The sequence below is a fragment of the Lissotriton vulgaris genome, chromosome 8 (assembly GCF_964263255.1).
Source record: "Lissotriton vulgaris chromosome 8, aLisVul1.2, whole genome shotgun sequence".
Lineage (NCBI taxonomy): Eukaryota > Metazoa > Chordata > Amphibia > Caudata > Salamandridae > Lissotriton > Lissotriton vulgaris.
The window spans coordinates 1,449,654,373-1,449,680,695 of NC_141696.1; positions in this window are offsets into that span (position 1 = coordinate 1,449,654,373).

Below are 26,323 nucleotides of genomic sequence, written 5' to 3' on the forward strand. Positions count from 1 at the left end.
CTCATTTCATTCCATATTTTCTCAAGTATATCATTAGTTTGCCTCCTAGAACTTTTAGGGCTCATCAGACCTTCCTTCTCGGTTACTTGTTCCTCTGCTACCTCATTATTCTCAGGGGACGTGTCTTCTAAATCTCCCTCTTCTTGAGTAGTGACTGAGGTAACCTTAGTTGTTGATACACCTCCTTCAGCCATTTCTTGCTGCTCTTGCTGTTCTGTTTGAGATGTAGTTGTATTCAGTTTTTTTACTTCTCTTCCAGTTTTAGTAACCAAGTTTAAAGAAAGTTTTGTGTTCGGAGTTTTGCTTTGTGATTTTAGGAGAGACTCCTTTTGTGAGACGCGATTTTCCTCCCCCTTTTCCTCCTGTGATAAACTTTTTCCTTTCGATTTATCCACTGCTGGTACCAATGTATTTATATCCTCAGTCTCTTTTATCTTTTGTACCTGGACTTTAAAAAAAGTTCTCAAGGAAGGAGTAATTTTTATTTTTTGATTTGTGTCAGCTTTATCTCCGGGTAGTTTTAAGATCTTTTTTGTGCGTTCTAGAGATGATTTTTTTGTCTTCCTTCTTTTAACTTCCCTGGGGGTAATATTCTTAGGGTATTGTTCTTGTTTAAGGAAGTTTCTGTTTCTAAGAGAATAGGTTGAGGTCACAACTACTTCACTTTTCTCTTCCAAAAAGTCTGGTTTCTTTGTATCATCTGTGCCTTTACCTCGGAGAACCTGTGTTTTAGCTTCTATTTCTTTCTCATTACTCAAAGCCTTTATTTTATCCTCCTCCTCCTGTACCTTCTTATTCATGTGAGTCTTAAAGCTGAACACTGCTCTTTTTTTCTGACTTAAGGCTATGTTTCTCTTCAAATTCACTCTTTCCAGCGTCTCCTTAAACTCTCCTTTCACTTCAGTCTGACTTGGTTTTATTACCTGACTGATTATTTCATTTGTGCAAAGTTCTTTTTGAGCCTCAATACCACTTGATACTGCTCTCTGAGCCCTCTGTTTTACCTCGCTACAGACGTTACCTGTGCCGATGCTGGTGCTGTCTCTGCCGCTGATCCCTCTGAACAGGAAGCCCAGTCTTCCACACGCCCTTCTGTGTGCCGCTTTCGCTTTCCCAGCCTCAGCCCAGACGCTAACAAGGCTCACGGAGTATTCTGGGACGTTTCCCTGTCCCCCCGCCGAAGAAACAGCATTTCCTGCGGACTCCGCCGCCAACTCCTTCTCAAAGAGGTAACCGACCATTTACCCAATTGTTGTTTTTTCGAGTCTGCAAGGCTGCAAGGCTGTGAGGCTATGAGGCTGTAAACCGGCTGTGAACCGACAATATGGCGTTCGTCCGTTTTCACTATGGGGGATTATTTAGCTTTGTACTGCTTGTGCTCCGCTCCGCTTACATTCTTTCAGTTTCTCCGTGTTTACGATCCACTTGTTTCGCGTGCTTTCCGCTTCTTTCGCTTATTTCATGGTTTCTTTGTGCACCATTACACATCGTAGTAAGTATCCCAGGTCTCTCTGTGAGGAGCGCTCCGACCGAGCGTCTCACTCAGCCGCCATCTTCCCCACCTTTCCATGGTGGGCTCACCACCCGTAGCTCCAATGATTTCAAGTAATCCTGATGCAATTCTGAAAATTGACAGAACTGCCTCTGGCTATTTCATCAACTTTGATACATTTTCTGAGGATCCCAGTGAGCCCGAAACAATGCCAGCAAATAAAACTTTCAAGGAACAAGTAACAGAACTTTGTCATCAGCTTGAAAAAACTTATCTGGTTTCACCATGGGTAGAACTTTGGATTGTGTTAGGCATATTGTTTTTCCTACTTTGGCTAATTCTTGTGTTAAGTTTGGGAATGCTGATAAATGGGAAATATAGTTAAATGAACACAGCAAGTAAGAACATCGACATGCAGCAGAAGCCACACAAATCGTCTCATCCTGAACAGAGAGACTTGTCATCAGTAAACATCACAGCCGTTCCTATATCTGGTGGTATAGCATGGGACAGAACTTATTATGACATTTATGGTCCTGTAGAGCTGTTGTAGATTCCACATCAATTTAAGGTTTCCTTGAGTGACTTTGTTTCACCTAGCACATTTTCTGATGATTGGGACTTTGAGACTGTTAATAATATGATGGCAGACTTAGAAATGTCAGCAAAATTTACAAAACATGAATACTTAGAAGGTTCATCAGATTATGATCAAATGTATTGTTATAATCACTATGGTCATCATTTTTTGCACAAATCTGAAAACCCTAGAAATGTTTACACTTATAATCAATGGGAACATTGTCCAATGCCACCAAAGGGTAGCTCAAAAACATTCTATGAACAATTTCCATGCTTCTCAGGTTTTAATGTCTCAAATCCAGAAACATTTTACTTTAAAAATGTTAATAAGACAGGAATTAAACGTATGTTGACTAACACTAAGCACATTTATTCTGCGACCTTTTATGCTCAGCTGTCTACATTAGGTTTTTACTTTTGGAAAGACAACATTGAGACAAAAACTCTCTGGGGCACAAAAGACTGGCATGTGCAGGGGTTAGAAGCTTTTTTCAGAGCCTGCATCATCCCGTAACAAATAATGATTTTGAATGACACTGTTTAACAGACATCTTGTCTTGGCTTAGCTAAGATAAAAGATTTAAACAAACCGTCTATACCTAAACCCACACCTAATAGTGATGACACTACAGATGAGGAGGTAGATGTGAAATATATTTTACAACAGAACAGAACTGATTCTGATTAGAAAAAGTGGTTAATCTGGCCCACAGATAACTGTCAAGATAGATTCCTGATCAATACACAAGGGTTTACAGTAACTAGGCCAGATCCAAGATATATCCAGAGATAACATCCAGGGATAGTAACAACTTACAGTGTAAGAAAACTGTGCCTTGAGTGGCTACAAAAAACTGCACTTCCAGATATAAAACAGCACTTAACTTTACTTAAAGATCACATTGATTTAAGAGACTTCTTACTAGGGCCTCGTAAACCTTGTGATAAACATTTCATATAAGCCGGTATCTATGCTGCTTATAATGAAGCATGGAAAATCACGCAAATGGAAACTGCAGAATGAATACGAGAAATTGATTGTATTAATTTAGAGAAAGCTCTCTGTAGTTGTCACTGGGTTAACAAATCTGTCATCCAGAATTTAATCTTTGAACAGTATTGTATCCTCTGCCATAGACATAATGGAACAGGACTTGCTCATGTTACAACATGGACAGTCTCAATTGCATTCTATAATGCTGCTAGGCTGGACGTTACAAAATCTTCGTTCAGGCTATGTGCCTTGGCGTCTAGTCAACACCACGTCATTGTTTACTGGATTTAACCTTACAGACAAACAAATCTCTTTGGCACAGATGGGAGCAGACTATACGGTGCTGAGCATAGAAAAACTGGAAAGATTACCATTAACTGTTTCTGAGAAACCAGCCATAGAATGGATAATACATGGCACCATTAGCTTGCCTGTGACGATTTTCCAGTTTCAGTATTGCTTGAAACACATACCAGAGGGCCTTAACGAAAGGTTGGGTAAAGAATACATAAAGTCGACCTGGGATTTACCATACACACACAAATGTTGGAGAGGGGGAAAGGAGGTATTTCTTAGTGGTAAAAATTGCAAAAGCGCACTAAGCGGTACACTTTTATGTCAGGGTATTAATTTACACGGAGCCTGCGATGGTTCTTCGACCAACTTATCCTGCCACCTGCAAAGTTCTCCAGCAGCAGTGATAGATCCAATTTTTAGGCAGCTTTCCAATGGGAGCTACATAATGTTGAATGTTCACAGCTGTTGTGGAATGATGACAGGAATATCCTATCTAGTAACTGTGTCAGCCAGGGTCAATTGTTGTATGCAAGTATTGTTTCCTGAAACTAAGACAGATAGGGAGTCACCGTTATTGCCTTCACTGAACATCTCTTCTATACGAATTGATACTTTAAGCAGAATGAAAGCCATTCTTTTACAAAAAACTGTGCCACTGACCTCGTCCAAAGAGACGCATGATCTGCAAGTTGCAAAGTCCTCTGCAGAGATACGTGCCCTATTATCAACGAACTGCCCCATACATTTAGTAGAAATGTTAGGTCGTATCTTAACCACATGGATGCTGCAGATATTCCTCTGCTGTGCTGGACAGCAATAAAAACGGGTGTGGCCATGACGAGCTCAGCTCGTCAAGAGCACACAAGAGGTGTACCTCATGACGAGCTCAGCTCGTCATGAGCATCGAAGGGGCTAAACATGTCTGATACCAGTGGTATTGTACATGTATTGAAGGCAGTTTTTTCAGGACTGTCAGCACCCTTTGAAGCAGTCCTAGGCATTTTTCCAAACTTCGTGCACTCTGTGTTCAGCGGCCTGCCTCTCAATTTGGGACTCGTAGCAGGAATACTACTCTGATACCTTCTGCTCCGATATGGCAAGTCCGGTCACCAGCGACACCCAAATTACCATGGAGAACACTCTTCTGGCAATGCAATGTCGTGAGCTCATGATACAGATTCTTCGCTTGGCTCGTTTGAGAGATCTGAATTCTACGTGGTTCCTATCATTCAGACTAATCTTGCAAGATTGCATCTTACCTGTTCTACATTGCCTGCTTTGTGGAGAAGAATGCGTGTTGGATATCTGTCTAACACTTCCATCAGCGCTGCCAACGGATGTTGATACTTTGCTTGGTTCGGTAACGGCTCATGCATTGTGTTGTCCCCAGCGGCTACCAATCCTGATGACGGCATTCATTGAAGTCTCACAGACGCAATCTACTGACAGTGAGATACGTGAATCGATTGGCACACAGGTACCATCACCATCTACTGAGAACATTGCTAACACAGCTGACGCTGACGGCGATGCTTCACATTTAATGTAGTAGTCCAACTTTTACCTACTGTTGTAGACGATTTCTTTGCCAGCTTAGAAGATTTGATGTTTTCTCCTGACAACGAGAATAACTTTTGAAATTAGCACACAGAGTTCTATGAACTCTGAATTTGACCTTCACTTTTCAAAACAACACTTCTAACTTTGAAACTCTATTTTTCTACGATTTGGTTTGACTTTTTTCAAAATTGAACTCTTTTTTTGGCACAAAGTAATCTCCTTAAAGTACAACTATTCTTAGAGAACAAGAATTCTTTGAATACTTCCTAGAGTACAATATTTGACCTTGTCCACAAACCAAAACAGTTTATATATTCTGCTATGGGATGTTCTCGACTTTTCTTCTATATTTAGGAGCCATTTCATGAATGTAATTTCATGATTCATTCTGATAGCATTTCAAATGTCATACTATATGCTTTGAATGAAACCATTGCCTTTAAAAATAGGTACAGCACAAATGCTGTTTTTCGTGTGTAACCATTTCAAATGCATTATGTGTATTTTGGGTGGGATTGTGAACACATGCTTTAGATATGTTTTAAATGCTTAGAATTTAGTAATGTCGAACATAATAAAGTGAAGTGGGTGTTGTATAGCATTTTAGGACCCTAGTGTAATTTTCCTGATTCATGCCCTTATATAAGTACAAATCACCTTGCCCTTATATAGGCATAGAAATCAAAACCATATTTAGACATAGCCCATGCAGTCCAAATACAGGCATGGATACTTCCACTAGTTCCGAATAGCCACAACGATTTCTTGGAAAACTTGACTGCGGCAGTCAGGGACTTCCCCTTGCTCGAATATTGATTTATCCAAGAACTCCTGGAGTTTGCAAAGAACTGCCATTCCTTTGGAGTTCTTTTCTGACGTTATTATGTCCAACTTTACGTCAAACTCGGCATCTTCAAGGTATAAATATGCCTGCACTTGCCCTAGCAAACACACGGTGGTTTGGATCAGTTCGATTATCTACTTGCCTGATGCAGCTCGCTACAGCAAGTGCCGAAGAAAGCCAACCCTCCAGCTGATGCACTGAGAGAGACGCTGTCCTTTCTCTTTCCGAGGAATCCAGCTCCAGTGTTTCCAAGTTCCCCTTGAGGTGTGTTGGGAAATCGAGTCCCAAGACAGAGAGATACCAGATCTCCTTCATTCTAAACCAAGGTACGGAGCTGATTAGACCCTAAGAGAAATCTTGGATAGATTCTTGGCAAAAAATACTAAACCTATGCTACACCACTCTTACTTTTTCCCTCGTACTAGACCTAGGTTAGGTACATTGCGGTAGGCGTATTTTAGAAGCACCAGTTGAGTACTTTTAATCTTTATTTATTTATGTATGTATTTTATGGCTTAGAAACCATACCATGCTTTTACAGTATTATTTTATTATACTCTTCTTGCTGTACATATTATACTTTGCAGCCAGTATTACGATTGTAGCAGTTCATTTGTTCTGCATGAGAAAGAAGACTGTTCAATAAATACTTTTTATTGAAAATGCCTGTCTCTCGATTTCTCTGCACCTCTGGTGAAACAAAGCATGCACGATTGACTGACTGAAATAACTATCTATTGTTTCCACGGCTCTGAGGATGCCTTTTATCTTGGGGAAACAAAGTTGTCATGCTTATGCGGTTGTCAGAAACTAATCCGTTCTTGTTTATTCGAGAAAGTTTCTAGTGACCTCTGAGCTAGCTGGCACTCACAATTAAGTTTAACATATTCGATAGAGACCTAGTCGACATAAGTCCTACATCAATTCTATAGGATATATTATTCCAATGCGCAGAGCCTATTGGGAATATAGAAACTACACTACGCATGGTGCACAGTAGATTAGAGCGGTGTAGCGTGCATTGGTGTAGAGTGCTATGGCACAGAGTAGAGTTGTGCAGAGAAGAGTGGCTGTGAGTTTAGTGACAGAGGGTGCAGTGTTGCAGAGTAGAGTGTTATAGAGTGCAGAAGTCTTGAGTGCTGTGGTGTAGCGTAGAGTGGTGCAAAGCAAAGTGGCATAGTGAGCAGTGACGTAGAGTACAATGGTGCTCAGTAGAATCAAGTGCCATAGAATGCAGTTACTTAGAGTGCAATGGTACAAAGCAGAGCAGCGTAGGGTGCAGTGGTGTAGAGTAGATTGGTTTTGAGTAAAGTGGGGCAGAGTGCAGTGGCATAGAGTAGAGTTGTGTAAAGTGCAGCGGTGTAAAATAGAGTGATGTAGAGTACAGTGGAATAATGCATGGTACACTGCAGTGACATAGAGTGGAATGGAGCAGAGTGGAATGGAGTGGCATAGATTGCAGTAGCGTAAAGTAGATTGTTTCTGAGTAGAGTGAAATGATGTAGAGTACAGTGGCATAGCGTGCAGTGGCAGATAGTGCACTAGAGTGAAGTAGAGAAGAGTAGAGTAGAGTGGTGCAGAGTAGAGTGCAGTATGAGAAAAAAAACAATGGAGCTTGTGGACAATGTATGGATAATCAATAAAGAGGCATAATAACATTCACATACTCGAATTAGAATGTCGTAGGAAGAAATATACTGCACAAGCCAAATACTGTTTTATCAGAATGATTTTTGTATTCTTTTGAAAAAAAATTATAGTGACAGTGCTCTGTGTCCCCAATGACAAAACAGAAACCACAACCAACATGTGGCCAATTACAACGGATAGCAAGGTTTCTTAATACATAAAATTGACCGTATAACAATATTTATGCAACAGCCTCTATACTATTTGTTTGGTAGATTCGATTGGATTCTCGTAGAGTGGATTGGAGTAGAGTGCACTAGCATTGAGTGGTACAGAGTAGAATCCACTTGTATAGAGCGTAGTGGCATAGTGTACAGTGCTGCAGAGTAGAGTGGCATAGAGTGAAGTGGTGTAAAGTGGAGTGGTGCAGAGTAGAGTGCAATGATGATGTGCAGAGTGGCATAGATTGGAGTGTTATAGTGTGAAGTGGTGCAGAGTAGAGTGCAGTGGCATGGAGTGAGGTAAAGTGGAGTATGCATTGTGTGGTAGCACAGCATCATTACAGGCAACACATCTTCAATTGAAATGACCATTACATTTGCACAGACATACAGTTTCACTGCTAAAGTATACAGCGCACAAACAATAATGTGTGGAAATGGCATCAACTACTGTGTTTTGATTGTATTAAAATATTTGTTTCCACCTCACTTCAGAATTAAAATAATGTGTTATACATTTTGTGCTTGCTAATTCTGATATATTCTGAAATGTCTGCCGCTCATTTACAGGCATTTACATTTTGTTGTAAACTAGAACAAAAACTAAAATTGCACAACCTTCCTCTAGCACACCCCCAGTAGTCAGCATGATTTTCCCATAAATCCTTTCACTTTGAAGTCAGAGAAAGAAAAGTAAACACAGAGCTTTATTGGAAGACGGAACCTGACATTTGACCTCTGTCTATGAATTCACAGCAAATAGGACAACATAAGAGCAAGATTTAATGGCCCTTTTATGGAACATGAGCACTTTTAGGACATAGTTAATACGGTATGGGCCATGGAAGGGACAGCAAACTCAAGCTGGACAGCCTAAAACAAATATAGTCAGGAAATAGAAAGCATGTGAGCTATAAACCGCAAAGCCAATGGTCAGCAATGTGTGGTATGCACTCAAAGGGAAGCTTTCCAAATGTCCCTAAGATGTTGTTAGCAAACCAGATAGCTGAGCTGTATCATGAGCTTTGACCTGAAAATAAGTAAAGAGTGGTGTTTTAACAGCACACTAAATTAGCAGCATTTGACTCTTCCAAGAGTTCTACTGTTTTTTTCCAGTCTTTTATAAAGTCCATCATGACATGAAATGATTCTGTTGTGGCAAAGGTTCAATTTTAGGCATATGTTCTGCTGTGCATGAAAGAAGGAATCCTGTTGTATGGCACATGTGGCATGAAAAGAAGGGAAACATTTGTTTTCTTTCTGTGCCCATTATTTGTGTGTTTCATTACCCTTTTGCACGGGGCATAGCCCTGCTACATAGACTGGATTATCAGCAACTTTGGCTCACCCCTGATGCATGAGTAAGCTTCATATTGGATGCTGAGACAATTAAAACTTTAAGCATATTTACAATACCCCTGCAGCACATTAATGCTGCCGGAGCATAACTTTTATGACACTTCGGGGGTACAGTGTGCCTGCCCATATTTATAAGACCACATAAAGCATATGTAGAACTGTAGAGAGGGTTTTGTGCCACAACCTAACACCACTTCAAAGGAGGAGCTAACAGGAGATTTTTTTTCATTTCTCTGTGCTTTTCCGACTTTGCATGCGTGCTGCACTGTTCAGCACACGTACAAAGTGGGAACAGATTTGAAACTTGCCTAGGCAAATTATTTGGTACATGAAGGTTTTACTTCCTGTACAAAACCTATGCTAGACTCAGGCACGCATCGCGCACAGCTGCTGAAATCAATGCCGGTGCTAGGGAAAGGAGAGGAGAGAATCATATCTCTGACGATATGGCGCTCTCCTGCTCCCTCCCTATCATGCAATGCAGTGCTGCATTGCGTGATGTTTTTGAAAATCTGCCCATCAGCGTTAGTTCTGCTGTGCTAAGACTCAAGACCGCGCAACCTTTAATGGGGCAGAACAGCGTATGGCACTAGCACATCTGCCTAAAAGCACACCATTTGACCGCAAAAGTTAAAATGTATCTCGTTCTGCCTTTCACACACATTCTTCATTTGTTTCCCTTGGTGTACAAAGTACAAACGGCTTGTGTTGAAAACAAATTTAGAAAGTTTACAGAGGAGCCAAGGAATAAAAAATCAGAATTCCATCCTCTCAAATAAAAATGGCTGTAACGGGGACTTTTCTCCACTCACCACCCAATCACAAACTTCTTAAACCTCTTCCGTGGTTGTGCACATATGCCTTTGTTTATTTCCTACTATTTGTAAGTAGATGTATGCCCTGACATGATTGGATGCTTCCATGTCATGGTAACACCAGCCCTGTAGTCCTGGGGCCTCATTTATGAAAAGTGACGTATCGCTGCGTGAAAACAGCGATGCGTCACTTTTCACTGCGCACTCCTTGCAACATTCCTGATGCGTCATATTTAATGTCTGACGCATCATGTCGCAAGGAGTTACAGATACGTCAGTATTTCTGACGTATCTGTAAGCGCAAAAGTGACGCATTGCTGGAGTGTGTCACAAAAGTGACGCAACTCCAGCAATGCGTCCTTTCACATGGGGAAAGCCCCATGTGAAAGGGCTTGCGTCAGTCTTACGCCTGCTGTGAGGCAGGCGCAAGATTTTGACGCAACAGCGTCCTAAAAGTGACGCAGTGAAATCTCATAGATTTCACTGCGTCACTATTACGAGGCTTTTTGCGGGGGAATGCCCCCTCTGCATACATTATACCTGACGCAGGTATAATGTGGCGCAGGGGTTTAAAAAGTGACGCATCTACCTAGATGCGTCACTTTTTAAATATGGCACAACAGGGCGCATTTTTTACACCGCTGGTGCGTCACAAGAAGTGACGCACCGTCGGCGCAAAACTGACGCAAGGCCTTCATAAATAAGGCCCCTGGAATCTCATTTCACCAATCAGTGGTAACATGTGTGGTCTCCGCTGAGTCAACAGAAGCAGAGCAAGACCACAATACCCACAATGCACTGATAAGTGAATTGAAAGCTTTGAACTGGAAAAAATATGGCTCAATGACATAAAGTCATCTGACACTTCACGTGCAGTCAATAACTAGACTGATACCACCATATCTAATCACAGCTGCCACACACCGTGACTCTCCTTTAGACGTTGGCGTAATGCAAAGGGCATATGGCAAAATAACAAAATACACCCCATCCAAAAGGAGTGTAATACAACACAGTTTCTATCTGGCACAAGTGCTGTTTGTGACTTAACCACTTTTTAGGGTTCGGCTAGACAGGGCATGCGCTGTCTCGAAGAGACATGTTATGTTTAATCTGTAGGCTTCAGCCCGACCACAGACTTCCCATTTGCTTGCTCCATTGTCTGTTTTATATTATTTATCACCATTTTTCCCTGGCATGCATGGACTTGCCTCTCCTTGTGTTTAGCCTTCCCCCAGAGAATGTATCAAGTACTTGTAAACATACACTGCTCCCATTTTTACGACCATTTTAGGACCCACTTTTTCTTTTTTTTCAGCACTCTACACAGGGCTCATGCTTTTACCAACTCCAGCTCCTCCCACCCTCATGCCATGTCCACGGATCACCCCCTCCACCATCACTGCTTTTCCTATAGCTGCTGCTTGTAGTTCCCCCATATACTCCCTTCTGTCGCTGCTTGCTTCCTCGCACCTCCTGGTGCTTGCCTCATCCACAAATCATGCCCTCCGCCTCTCCCATCACTGCTATTCCCTTAGTCAATGCTTTTGGTCCCCCCAACCTCCTCCCTCCCATCTCTGCTTGCACACTTGCATGTCCCTGTGCTTGCCCCATCCACAAATCACCCCCTCCCCTGAACTGTCACTGCTTTAAATCCCCATTGTAGTCTGTTACGTTCTAGTGCGTGGTGGAGTTCTGCCTTTTAATGTTCTGGTAGTGTATAGCTGACATGCTGATTGGAGGATGTGCGCACAGCTGCTATTACTTGGAACACGTGTAGTCACTGTTTATTTTCTATTTTTGGATACTACATGTGTACAATCATGTTTAAAGCAGGAAAATCAGACCTCAAATTAATTTGGTTTGCGTTATTACAGGAGACGGAGATTTCTAAAGTACCTGTGTCTTCTGCTGTAACTGCATAGCCACGTTTCTCCTGTGCAAAATGATTGAAATGTTCGCGTCTCACCTTGTTGCCTCCCATTTCATAGGATAGGACTTGATTTCTTTAAAGTTCCTCAATGGGTTCACTTTCTTTTTTTTCCTCAATCACCGGTGAAGGAGCCACGCGTTGTCTTGATGTAATCAAGGTTTGCCTGCATGCCAGTGTCCATGGCAAACTTAGGGCCATATTATCAAGAAAGGGCGATACATTATCGCCGCTTTTATTGGCAGGAAACTGCCACTAAAGCGGCGATAATGGGCTTGATAATATGGCCTTGTGAATTCCCATAGAAGCCCAGGTTCTTGTGTTAACCTTGGCTCCTATTGGAATTCATAAGAGCCTATCATCAAGCCCATTATCGCCGCATTAGCTCCAGTTTCCTGCCGATAAAAGTGGCAATAATGTATCGCTCTTGCTTGATAATATGGCCCTTGGTCCTATAAATGTGTTTGCTGATGCAATGTATTTCCTCATGTTCACTACTGTAAACCAGTCTAAATCTGTGAATCTTTCTGTTTATTGTGCAGTTTTATATTGCACCAACACCACCCGAAGGTAGTGGTGCACTTTACATTAGCACCAGTTACTTTGTTTGTGCAATTTTATATAGCGCCAACACCACAGAAGTTATTGGAGCTCTTTACATTATCACCACTTCCTTTACACAAGGACACATTAATTTTTGTATGCATCGGGAGATTAAGTGATTTGCCCAGAATCAAGGATGTTAAGCCGAAACTCAAACCCAGTTTCTCCACTCCATAGTTTGCAGCTGCCGCCCATGTGCCACATCGTCTTCCAAGGAGACTCCACATTGTCTACCTTGCCTCAGCCTCTGTTTCACATTTTGTGATTTTGGCCAAATCAATTAATTTCTTGTCGGCAGCCCGAATTGGCTGTTGGTTGCCCATCCATCTCCCGGTGGTTGCTGCTTGCCCTGCTGAGCTCCATTGCACAGACCCCCTCCTCCCCAATCTTTGCTGCTATATAATTTTTTGTGTGCAATTTTTTTAAGTGCAAACACCACCCAAAGGTATTAGAGCACTGTACATTAGCACCAGTTACTTTTTGTGCAGTTTTGTATATAGCCAACACCTCCAGAAGGTATTGGAGCGCTTTACATTAACACCAGTTTCTTTTCACAGGACAGTATAAACTTAGACAAATCACTTGGCATTCCACATTTACTGTGGTTGCCCATCAACCTCCATCCCATCGCTGCTTGCCTATGATGAACTCCTGTTGCACACATCTCCTCTTCCTCCAGATACCATTCTCCACCGATGCGTTAAATATTTGTTTTTATTTGCAGTTTTATGTAGCATCAACACCACCCGAAGGTATTTTTAATGCTTTACATAATGCTTTTAATGACTTTCAGTCATGCTAAACAGCAGATGTCCTGCTAGACAACATGGATAAAAGACATTCACATTGACAAGGCCAATAGTTTGGGCATTGCCAAGACCTATTGGCTTTGCTAATGCTTGTTAAGAAACCCATTTGCTTATGTATATGCACATACATTTTTTGTGGTTTGAGTGTATGTTAGGGGCACAACTAGACCCATATTTCTGGGGGAGGAGGGGTTAACTCTTCAGTCAGCGGGACAAGCATTTCAATCAATGTAGGTGGAGACATCTTTAGAGTCAATATGAATGAAATAAGTTTCAGAGTTCATAATTATCCCTAGATTCCTCACTTAGGCTCAGTTGTTAGTGGCGGGAATATTTGCTTCGGTTATATTTTTGATAGGCAATGTCTGACCCATTTACTGCATATGGATATTTCGATTTGTGACGTGTTTATTTTACTGTGGTTAGATATCTACCATTATTTGTCTTTGAGATATTGTACGATTGAGTATGAGTCAAGGTCAGATGAATTTTCATAATTAAGTTTATTATCTGCTTAGCAGTAACACTTGAGATTGGGTGCAATATTGAGCTAAGCTGAATGTTAAACATGGGGTAAAGGTGTTTTGTACATTTTTGCAAATTAATGGAGCTGACATGAAGGGAGCATTAAAATGATGCTCTGTCTGATAGAAAAGATTCAATCTACTTCAGTTATGCGCCCGCACTTTGATGTTGTCAAGTCTCTGTTGAAGCTTGGGATGGTGAGCAATTTCAAAGGCAAAGGAGAGTTCAAGTATTAGGCATGACAGCACTCAAGTTTTAATCCACTATTGTTTTAAAATCATCCCACGTGGAAATCGCTGCTACTTCTGTGCCTCAGCCGTACTTGAATATGTTTTGGTATTCTTAAAGCAGGTTATTTTCTTTGTAAGTAGATATATGTTTTGAGGCATATTTTCAATCGTTCTTTTTTTTTTCACTGAAAACAGTCTGTTTTTGGCCAGCGGTTAGAAAGATCTCTTGAGTTCCTTTGGAAAAATTCACAGACACGAGTCTGCAGGCAATAGTGCTGGCCCACAGATATTTGCAACATTGATGAAGGTTTGATGAAGCCTAGAGGAGATTAAATGTGAGTGACTGTAGATGTTTTTCAGTTTTTTTAGTTATCTGGTAAACTGTATTGAGCTTCTGGAATTGTGGTTGACCAGGGGGAAGGCATGCAAGAAGAGTAGAGTGAAATTGGTGGGTGAGATGTAATACAGCTTTGCCCTTCAAACAGCAAGTGCCAGTGGTGAGGAGGCCTTCAGCTGCACTGCTAAGAAATCAGGATGTTCTAAGATACTACCACTTCAGGTATTATGGCTGGCGGATCCTTTTTTCTCTGAAATCTTCTAGCAGGTTTGTGACCTTGAGCCCTCTCATCAGTCTGAAGACTCTCTATTCAAATCTTCTGCCCCATGTTAGCGGTGTGTGGCTACTCTCAGCTCGACAGCCTGTAGGTAAGCTTTCCAGGACATAGGGCAGATCTACATTCAGCGAGGTAGCCGCAAGGCCACAGGAGTTTTAACTTCACTGGCTCCAGTCAGCTTTCCTTGCTACAAACTCATACCCCCACATGCATCAATCTAGGATTTTGCATTTCTTAAATAGCGAAAATTAAGGAATCGCTATTTAGGAAATGCAAAATGCTATGCATCAAGAAATCCTAAAAGTTTTTAGGATTTCTTAATTTTCGGAAATTGCGATTCCTTAATTGCGAAGTGCAATTAAGGAATGGCATTACATTGATTCCTATGGGCCTAGAGGCCCATAGGAATCAATGTAGTCAATTGGAAGGCAGTAGCAAATTGCGAGTGGCACTTAGAACATTTTATGGGTGCAGGGGGGGGGTCCAAAGGACCCCCTCCTGCACCCCTGAAATGCATTTGAAAGTGCATGTTTCACACACACATGTCCTAAGGACATATGTGTCTGTAACTGGACAGTTTAAAAAATGCATTTTTAAGCATTTTTAAACAATTTCGCAAATTACCACGAGGTTGAACCTCGTGGTAATTTGCACTTCCAATTTGAATAATCGCAACTTTTTTTTAAATGATGCATAGCTTTTAAGGAATAGCAAATTTGCAATTCCTTAAAAGCAATCGCATTTTTGGAATTCGGTAAAAATACAGAATTACTCAAAAATGCTTGATGCATCCCAAACACATATTTAGGAAGTGCAAACGGCCGAATTTACCGATTCGCACCGTTTGCACTTCCTAAATAGGTTGATGCATGTGCCCCATAGTTCTTGTGAAGAAAAGAAAAGAAAACATGCAAGCTACTCGCCATTTAGAGGGTGAGGAGCAGCTATTCGTGCATGTGTGCATTCTGTAAAGATGGACAATGATCAGAAATAAGGTATATTTACAGCAGTGATAATACATTGAGACACAAATATGCACTTGTGAAGTATCCACAAAATAGCACATTTATATGAGTTAAATACATGTATTTGTAGTAAAAATACTGTCAGATAAGCCATAATAATTTAGGAAAAACAATATTGCATGAACCCGCTGTTGGACTGAGAATGTTCCCTGCAGGGTGTACAGACATGTTTCCATGTCCTGAATGCTTGACTGTGACTCACTTACTTCCCGTTTTTTTTCATTTTTGCTCTAGGCTCCTGCTAATATAACATGTCCAGAGGCCTAATCCTGTCCCTGACACAACTGAAGTCCTGCAACAGTCCTGTGAGGTGGAGAGGTGCACCAATTGTACTCTCATTTTACTGACAGTGGTCTGCCGCCCCAGTTATGGGTTTAGCATGTACAGTGGTGGTGGCAGCATACTGTGTTTTAGGAATCCACAGTCAAAATCAGACCTTCTATTTGTGTAGCCGGTTCCACTTGTGTAAAGTTCTGCATCTATTTCTAGATTCTATTACTAACTTCCAAATAGACTGTGTGTGTTTGTGGATTTTGTAGTACATGCAGTATTTGCATGACTGAGGCACAGTAATGGAGGCCTGCAGGTCCCATTTCGGAAGCCCTAAGCCTGCTCCTTAACACATGATCAAGGTAAGATTGTTATAACAGGAAGAGGAAGAGTATTGCTGTCATTTATGAAAATAGAAGAAGCCAACACACCTCCTTTAAAATCCACTTAAGCAGCTCCTGCTGAGTGGAGCTGCTGATTAGTGTTCCTGTAGTAGTATCATTTGGTAGGTGTTCGGAGTGGAACTCTCATCTTTGTTGTTCAGGGTGAGAGAGACCTTTTAGGTGAAGCCAGCCTTTTGTTTTCATCCTGATAACTGTTCAGTAGGGTGAACAACCTTTACAATGAAACCTTTTCAACGCACTACCATTACAACGCGGTCATTACAACGCAAACCATTACAACGCATTGCGCTGGGGGGCGCTCTAGGATAGGGAATACGTTTAATTTTCTATCCAACACCTTCCCTAGTGTCCACGGGGACTGGAGTTGGAATAGAAAATTAAACTTTTCACTATCCAGCACCTCTAAGCGCTATGCGTTGTAAAGGTATGCGATGTAAAAACCGCGTTGTAAAGGCAGGCGTTGTAATAGCCTGCGTTGTAACGTCATACATCCGTTCAGTGGGGCTCTGTGTGTCTCAGTTGTGAGCACTCCAGGCTAGAGACTACCCTGCTGTGAAGAGCATCACTCTACACAAGGGCTCAGTCTGGAGAATAGCCTGGAGAGGACACTTGATGGAAGAACCGCCACAAACCTGTTTTGAGATTGCAGAAAGAGAATCCACATTCCTTATCTGTGGGAGCTGCTAACATCTTTGTTGCTTTCGCTCCAAGTCCTTTCACCAAGGAAGGGATCATTCCACAGCATAATTTGAGGACTGCTGTAAAACAACCAGAACTGTTGTCTACATGACAACCAGCTTCCCAGAGGAGAGGGTACATTAACTGGAGCCTTTACTTTCTGGAAGAGCTATACTCCTGACCTGAAGCACCTAGAAGCAGCTTCCCTGCTGAGAGAGTGAAAGAACCTGTCAAGCCGCAGAAGGATGTGCCAGAAACTGCCAGACTATAGTGTGGAGGTTTTATCAGGAGAAAGAAGACTGTGAACTGCGAGTTCAATGAGGGTGGGTGCAGTCTCTCCAGAAGTGCAGTTCCAAGAGGGAATCACTGACAGGCAGCCAATCTTGCAATAGGAACAATCACTGTTGACCTTGCTGCTTAAATCAAGAGCTGGGTCCATGGTGAATGTAGCCTCTGAAACCCAAAGCTATTCTTGTGACTGATGTCACCACAGAAGTAAAAAACTATATTCATAGTGGACATCACCTTTGTAGCTAAGACTTGTGCACATGACGCTTACCATTGGATTATTTACAAAGTGCATCCCATGGCTGCTAGCGTGTTGTTGTGACATACATGTTAGTGGTGGCCCGTCTGCTTCCTAATGACCCAGAAGCAGGTCTGCTGCCTTCCATGAGCCCTCACTGACTTCCATTATCTGCATTCACCGAAAGACTCACACCTGCAGCTCTGGCTGCCTCATCCTGCTGTGCCCTGCCCAGACTGAGGGCCACTCCTGCAATCATGCTGTCACATTTTATAAGCAGGCAAGATTGGAGAAACAAGATGCTGAAATGCATAGACCCTTGCATTGTGGTGAGGCTTTATCTAGGAGACTGTATTGAACTGAGCGAAACAACAATTGAACTGCGATACCTGAACCTGAGTCTTTATTATTGCCTCACAAAACTAACCTAGCGGGGACCTGCCAAGACTCGCAAGAGGAGGGACTCATTTGGAAGATAGTATCACAAGGTGCAATAGCCTAAAGTGGCAGTGCATATTGTTCAACCTGTGGCAGCATACTGTTTTAAGTGTGTCTATTAAAGTGCATTTCTTATCCAAATAAAGCACTGGGCTGGACCACGAGATATTGCTTTTCTGGGTGATCTGAGTTTCCATACCACTAAACTACCTCCCTGAGCAATGTGTGAATGCTCCAAGGTTTTACCACTGAAAGTCAAATGCTGAAGGGGTTGTACGCAGCCCGGTTTGTGAAGCCACCGTAGTACAGACTCTGGCGTATCCGAGGTAAACCATCCCTGCCCCCAAGGCTGGGTCTCAGTAGCACCTGCTCGCCCCATGCCCCTGGAACTGGATCTGACTCATCTTTTGTTAGAAAGGATATGTATTCAGAGTGACCAACTGTACACTGTATGCCATGTAAGGCGATATAGTCAGTGTCATTCACCTAATACTACGTTTTCAATGGGAGCTAAGGGCACAATGGGTTCAGTTAGGAATGGTGCAAAAGTCACTAAAGGAATTGAAGGAAAAGAATGAAAACAAAGATTTTTGGAATAACAATAATACTGTTTTAAAAACAACTTCACAACTTTTGGTTAATCACCAGTACTTCACAACACATGAAACAACTGCATGGATCAATCTTGAAGCGTTAATGTACTTACCTTAATGTACACTGCTATGGTGTGGGTTTTTAAGCACCATATTGAATGTGTTTCAGTACTTCTGAGATGTATTTTTTTGGTCTGGATAGCACCGTACCATATGTGATTAACAGAAAAAAAGCTTTAAGAAGCGCAGCCGTAAGAGAGAGACCTTGGCTTCCACCACATGTTTACCTTGATTACCGTATTTGATCAAGCAGAACTTGTGTGGGGCTGCCGAGGAAGAGTGCAGTGCTTGTTCCACTCTATTGACTCCTAAGTGGTGTTCCCTCACCTAACATGGCTACCCAATTAAAATGCAATTACATGTCAGTGTGCAAGAAGAAGACCCCTCCACAATCATGTGATAGTATTGGCTAAGATTATTACTCTGTGAGTCAACAGAAGTATAACGGGTAGAAGTATTTGTGAGTAGAGCTTCCCAACACGGAATTTCCCCATCCAAAATGGTTGCTATGTCCAGTGTGACGACGCAGCAGCATTTGAGCCTGTTTGCTTTTCCTTCTGTTTTTGCATTAGTGACATTCAAAACAAAAAAGTTTGTTTTACAGTAGAGAGGCTGAGGCACAAAGACACCGTACCTACCACATTGGTGGGTAAAATGTTATACAGAACACAGTGGTGCTAGAGTCTAGCAGACCAGCCATCTTAATCTTTGACTCCAGGAAAAACACTCCATCAACTTGAAAATAATATGAATCAGCACCAACACAAGTTTATTTTTAGGTCGAGCTGACGTTAGCATTCATGCGAAGCATGAATGCTGTCAGCTCGACAACTAATGCTATCCGTATTTGGGAAAGTGGACACCAAAGTGTCACGAGCTTTCCCAGTGTCGGATTTCACCGCGGGAGCGAGCGCGCTTGCGCAGACCGCAGGGCTTGCATGCAAACACGGCGCGCACACAGGCAGGCCCCATCCCCTGCACGCACAGGCACACGCGCGCGCGCACACACACACACACGCAGACAGGCACAACACACGCAGGCACATACAAGCGCGCGCACCCCCCCTCCCCCTCTTACAAACCCGCACACACACACTCCCAACCCCGCTCACTGGGCACAAGCAGGGCTTCCATCACGGGGGGGCGGGCACCGTCAATGTGCCCCGACGCCCCCCCCTCACCGGCTCCTCTCGTCCTGTCCCTCCGTGTCAGACCAGACTCCGCAGCCCGCTCCGTTGTTTCTCCGCCCCTTCAGTGCATGTCACGCCTCTCCTTTCTCCCGGCCGGAAATCCCTTTTGCTTGTCAGGCCTCGTTTTCGAAACTGAACTGTCCCGCAACAGTGTATATAATATCGGCAGTCGTTCTGCGCACTTGTTCTTAAAGCCGTGCTCTGGTCCTTTAGTTCTCGCCTGTGTAACTCCACCTCCCATCCTTGGCATAGGCTGCCATGCTGCATACAGCCGTCTGTCCAGACCGCGCTCCTGGTTGCACGTGCACAGCCGCATTTTATCGCCCGCGCCTAGTCCCGGGTGCAAGGCCTCTGTGCCCAGTTTTCTTGTATACAGAAGCTTTTCCTCCCTTGTTTAATCAGTCGGGCCCCCTTAGCTCTCGTGGCAGCAACATCAGTTGTACCAGTCTTACCGAATCAGCCAGGCTGCCCGGAGCTTCCTCTCTCACCTCCGCTGCTGCGTTCTCTACATTTTCATTTTCTTGCCCGCGAGGTTTCCCTCGCGCACCTTTCGGGGGCATTTCCTGTAGTGAATCCGATCCTCCGGCGAAATCACAAAGCGGCTTCCAGGTGATCCGCGTACTACCTACCGGCAACGCGCACCGGCTTCGCCGACACCTTATCAGCCCCGCAGTGAGACCAAGCAATGTCTCCAGCATCGGCTACCAGCCACCAGACGCTTCAGGTTGAGCAGAGTGTTGATGAATAGCGTACAGGCAAGTTTCAAACGTTTCTGGGCATTAGCAATCAGCTAGCAAAATGGAAAAAGCGAAGATCCGTCTTGCTACTCCTTTCCTAATCGTAATACGCAAGGTCAGGCAGGAACAGTCAGCTTACACGTCCGCTGCAGCGGGTGCCATCTTGCCTCTCCCTGAACACCGACTATTTTCTATAAAGTTGTATGTCTAGGCCTTTGCAGAATATTAAAACGTGAACCAATGCCCTGTGTTTTTCTCTGGGAAAGGTGTCAACCCTAACTGTGTCCCCCCCCCCATTGGAGAGGCTGCACAAGAGTACACGGTATGTGGGAATGTGCTTTTAGTCTGAGTCACAGGCTGGGCCCGATACACAGTGCTCCCCATTCCAGAGGCTGCAGAGGAGCACACAGTGTGTATGCAATACGTTGAGGGAAGTTGTAGACCTGCCTCCCACAGTATTTTGCCCTCCTTTTCTATCTCCAGCCATATTATAAATAAATATACAACCACAAATGTTTCTTTCGGCCAGATACTGGACTTGTAGGATGCATAAAGAAAGGAATCAATCAATCAGTCAGGGAATTTTAAAGCCTGCTACTCATAAAGCACCGCTACCCAACTGTGAGGGTCTCCAGGCGTGGGGTTTGGGGGAAGCAGCTCCGATCAGTCGCAGAGCCAGTCACGTAAATACAACACATATTGCATTACAAATGCTATAGGTGTCACCATTGCGAAAGTTAAAACTATTGGCATTGTAAATGACAAAGCTATTAATTTCGCTATTTTCAAAACCAACACATAAATGAAAAAATTGTCATTTACAATACCAATAGCTCAAACTTTCCTAATGCGAGACCTATTGCATTGCAAATGCTTGTTAGTATTGGAGACACTATGAATTCATGATTAAGCTTTATAATGGACAGACTGCCAGAATCTTTTTTTGTCACAAAATTGATTCTTTATTCGTGATTCATTCATTTAAAACATTTCTTTTTCTCTCTGATTTTGCTGTATCCAACACGTTTTGTCCAAAAGGACTTATTCAGGACTACAAAACATAATATATAGACATTTAAATTCATGCAAAAACAATGATGAACATAAAAAATACATTGCAAAATATTCATGTCGCAACACACGTATAAACAAACTGACAAACTAATTTTATCAATGTCTCATCATGACTGGATGAGATTATTCGACCATCCAATGGAGCCAACCAGCATACAGCATTTAGGTATATGCTGATTTTGCTATATTCACTGTGCATTACATAGGTAATTACTATATGTCTATTTCACCATACTACCTGAGTATCGCAGTTACGATTATAGCATTAATATATTACATATTCTGTCAATTTGAGGCCTAAGACGATAAGAACTCAAAGTATATAGGTTTTTGCAAATTACCCTTCATGTTAGTGTAGTGGATCAACCAATATAACCTAGGGGAACACTACATAATTTAATGTGGTTAAAATAGGATGGGAAAAGAAGAGTCTGACAACTTCTAAGAAGGTCGTCCATAGCACAGAATGCTATGTACCTTATTTCATAAGTTTTCATGAAAAATGATTGTCGGAATATAGTGTGCAAATTGTCCTCCATCATTAAGTAGCTAAGTGTGCTCCAGTGAGCACTAGTTCATAGGCTCAGTGTATTGAGTGGTCCAGTAAAATATGGTAAATTAGGATATGAGATTTGAACTCTTTTTAAAGAACAAACTATCCATGCTAGTAGGAACACAGTTGAGGTCGGTAAAAGAGAGTAATATAACTACTTTGGGGAATGGTCCATATGTAGTCAAAATGTCATAGCAGGATGAAACGTTGTGATAAAAAAGCTTCTAACTATTCTAGAAAATGTTTTCTCACGGTCCTGTTATCAGTAATATATTTGGAATGTGGTACCTCATGAGGGCAGCAACCAAAGAAGACACTAAAACAAATAAACACACATAAGGGAAGTGCCTTAAAATCTGATTCTACTTGGATCACGACAACATAGAATGACTACCTGCCCCAGAGACAAAAAATGCCTGATGAGTCAAGCTTAGGCAAGCAATGATTACTTTAGTGGTCAATAAAGTCGGAAAATAATGGAACATGGGGCCGAACTGCCCGCAAGGTGTTGTGCATCATGGAGCCCATTTGTACCGGCTCTAGGGCATGATCATGTGAAACTCATAGATTGCTGACTACAATGTGTGCTACGTACACTCATGAGGGACAGGAGAAGCAACCCATTATACATCACCAGAGGTCACTTGGAGTGTGCATATTAGCTGTTCTGTGTGTGTATACAAATAAGCGCCATCTTTAAAGGGCAACACAGACAAGTCCCGTGAGTTGTGGTGAAGCACAGAGCTTGGGTATACGGGACCTATTATCATGCGAAACTCATAGATTGGCGACCACAATATGCGCTATGTATGTTCATAAGGGGGATATGCTGCAAATACATGGTAAGGCCATACAGTGAAGATAACAACTTCTGATGTGGCATTTAAATCCACTAATCCAGTTATGACATGGCTAAAAACCTGGCGTCACAATATTAAATAAAGCATGAAAGTATACTGATTAATATTTTTCTTAAATTAAAGCCGTGAACACAAAACATAGGTCACGAAAAGTGTATATGCTAAACAATTCCGTAAATGCATAAGAATGGGAAACCATCTTGAAACGGCGATAAGGAGAGGAAAACCCCGCTCTCAAGTAACAGAAGTTTATATATATAGATATATAGATATATAGATATATATATATATAGATATATATATATATATATATCTATATATATATATATCTATATATATATATAATGAACTGAACCTAGAATTCACAGCCACCATTAGTAACCTCAAAGTGAATTTCCTTGATGTTGAAGTATACATTTTAAATAACACAATCATGACTAAGATGCATAGAAAGGTTACGGTAGGTAACTCCATATTACATGCCCAAGGCAATCATCCCCGGCATCTGATTAAAAGCATTCCCTATGGAGAGTTTTTAAGAATTCAGAGAATCTGTAACAATGAGGAGGATTTAATTGTCTGTCTAGAGGAATCCTTTCAAAGATTTTTAGTCAGAGGTTATGACAAAATAGAACTCACTAAATCTTTGAAACTAGTGATGAACAAAAATTCTACTAATCCTTTGGTGACACCAGTTTCTCTTATAACTTCTAAGGAAACTGAGTTAGGGGATTCAGTTAAATCCAAAATTCGACTCATCACTACATATAACTGCCAAGAACGGAAAATTAAACAAATTATTCATTCCAATTGGCCCATCCTCATGACAGACATTACTATAGCTCCCTTATTGGAGACATGTCCATCCATAACTTTTCGTAGAGCTCCCTCAATGAGGGATGTACTAGTTAAATCTAGTCCAGAAGTCACTGTTAAAACTAATTGGTTGTCCAACAGAACTGGCTTTTTTAATTGCAGCTCTTGTAGAGCATGCAAATTTGGAGTTAACACAACAGAGTTTATACCAGCTTTCTCTAATACTATTAGCAAGATCAATAATTTGTACACCTGCAAATCAGACCATGCGGTTTATGTTCTACAATGTAGTTGTGGTCTCCAATATATTGGGAGTACCAAATTACAAGTGTTCAACCGCATTTTGCAGCACTTGCGTGCAATAGTTAACTCTGATCCAAGCTATCCTGTCGCGCGTCACTTCAAATTAGTCCACAATAATAATTTAAATGATTTGAAGTATTTTGTTATAGACGCAGTCCCTTTATCTAAGAGAGGTGGAGATAGGGAGAAAAGACTCCGACAGTTGGAAAGCCAGTATATAGTGCTACTCAATAGTAAGATTCCGAATGGACTTAATATGGGGGAGGACCTTCATAATTTTTTGTAAATTTATATCAAGTACAGTCCATCCCTAAAAACTTCTCCTCATATGTATAATGGTTGTTTAATTAGCTTTTTAAATCTCGGCTTTTTAATACCTTGTTTTAGCACTATTTATGAAATTAAGGTTTTACTGTTTTTATGGTTTTACCTACATTTTGGGAATGCGCTGAGGATATTACATCAGATTAATACTGGATTTGGATATATGTAAAAATATGAAATGTCATGATTGTTGTTACGTTAATTGTTTGACCAGGCCCTGAAAATTGCCCTGATAAAGCTGCTGAATATATTTTAGCACCGATTCACTTTAGCACTTTTGCACTTTAAAGCACTTTTTTCTAGAGTATCTGCTGCCATTACTGTTTACATCATTAGTAATTTTGCTCATCAATATTTGAAAATAATGTTTAGCACTTTAGCACTTATTCACTTATTTGCGGGTGGTTTAACCTAGCACTCCTTCATAATGTACTGTAGACTTTATCAAGTGTCATACTTGAATTGTGTCGATCATGGGCACTTGCCCTGTATAACTATTATAAAATCAAATATTGTTGCAAATTATTGCAACAATTTTATTTCATTGTTATTATGTTGTTATTAGGTTTAAATATACTTAAACAACTTTTTAGCAAACTGATGTGTATTGACAACATAAGTATGTTTTCACTGTTTATGAAAGTCTAGAGGTGGAGTTAAGTGTGCTTTGTAGACTATTTAAACCACCTGGGTCTCTGGGTAGATCATGTGATCAAGTCCGGTTTTTCCGGACGAAACGCGTCATGCTGCTGCCCATTTTTGAATAAACTCTCACTTCTGCACTCTTCAATCGTGGTCTGTACCTGTTTTTTGCACCGGAGTTCGTGGGAGCCCTCGTGCCTGCAGGACTGTGAATTGCTATATATATATATATATATATATATATATATATATATATGGTAAATAATTGGTAGGGCCATACTGTAAAGACTTATGACAACTTCATACATCCAGTAAATGGCAAATGCATAGCTGAAAACGCAATACAAAATTACCAGGATTGTAGCACGAGAGTCTACTGTCCCAAAACATAAAATGACCCCATTAAAATGATGCATCCTACAGCGTCACTGATCTTAAAATTCCTAATTGTTAGAACATTAGAGTATGGTAACTCGCACCTCGAATCCCAAGTTGGGAACCAGGTCGAAAAACCCACTTCTACTTCTGTGGAGTTTAAATAACACCCAGAAATTGGATTCACCTGAAAAGCATTTAGTGAATGCGGAGACAGTGGCAAATACAAGGTGGCCATCTTAAGCATAGCAATGCGAAAACGGGAACCTCCATGGTGGAGCAAAAGTAGGAGGATTTCTCATCTAGGGCGACAGGTGTTACTTTAGTGTTACTGCTGGATCCACATGCAAAGCATAACACTATTTCCTCATGTATATTAACAGTCCAAAATGATACTGTGGACATGGCCAAATCAGAAATGAAAATTAGAAATATCCGCCTGCAGTTTGTTTTGCCGAATGTTCCTTGCATTCCAGAATTGCTACTAACAGCAGCCTAAGCCTGCTGTCCTGTGTCACAACAGCTGCGCCTCCTACACCAACCTACAACCTCACTTCACTCTCCTCAACTTCACTGGCTCTTTCATTTCACACACCAGCTGTACCCTCAGCATGCTCTCCCTTCCGATACCAGTCCCTACAGAGCACTATTGCTATGCAAGCCAACAGGGCCCAGATGATGGTCTACATCATAGCTTCAGAAGCAGTAAAAACAGCCAGACATACAGGTGACCCCTACCTTTCTTCTCAGTGGATGTTAGGAAGGCCAATGGGACTCAGTGAGCTGTACATTTTCCCCCACCAACAGCACACACTTAGCCTGCAGGACAAGGCAACTCCCACATCAGACCACAGCCACAGTTGCAGTTCTTCATCCTTAGCCTGTTGTGCTGCTCCCCGTCCTGCTGCCTTTGTCTGCTTTTACCACTCCCTCTTAGCTGATCTCCACAAC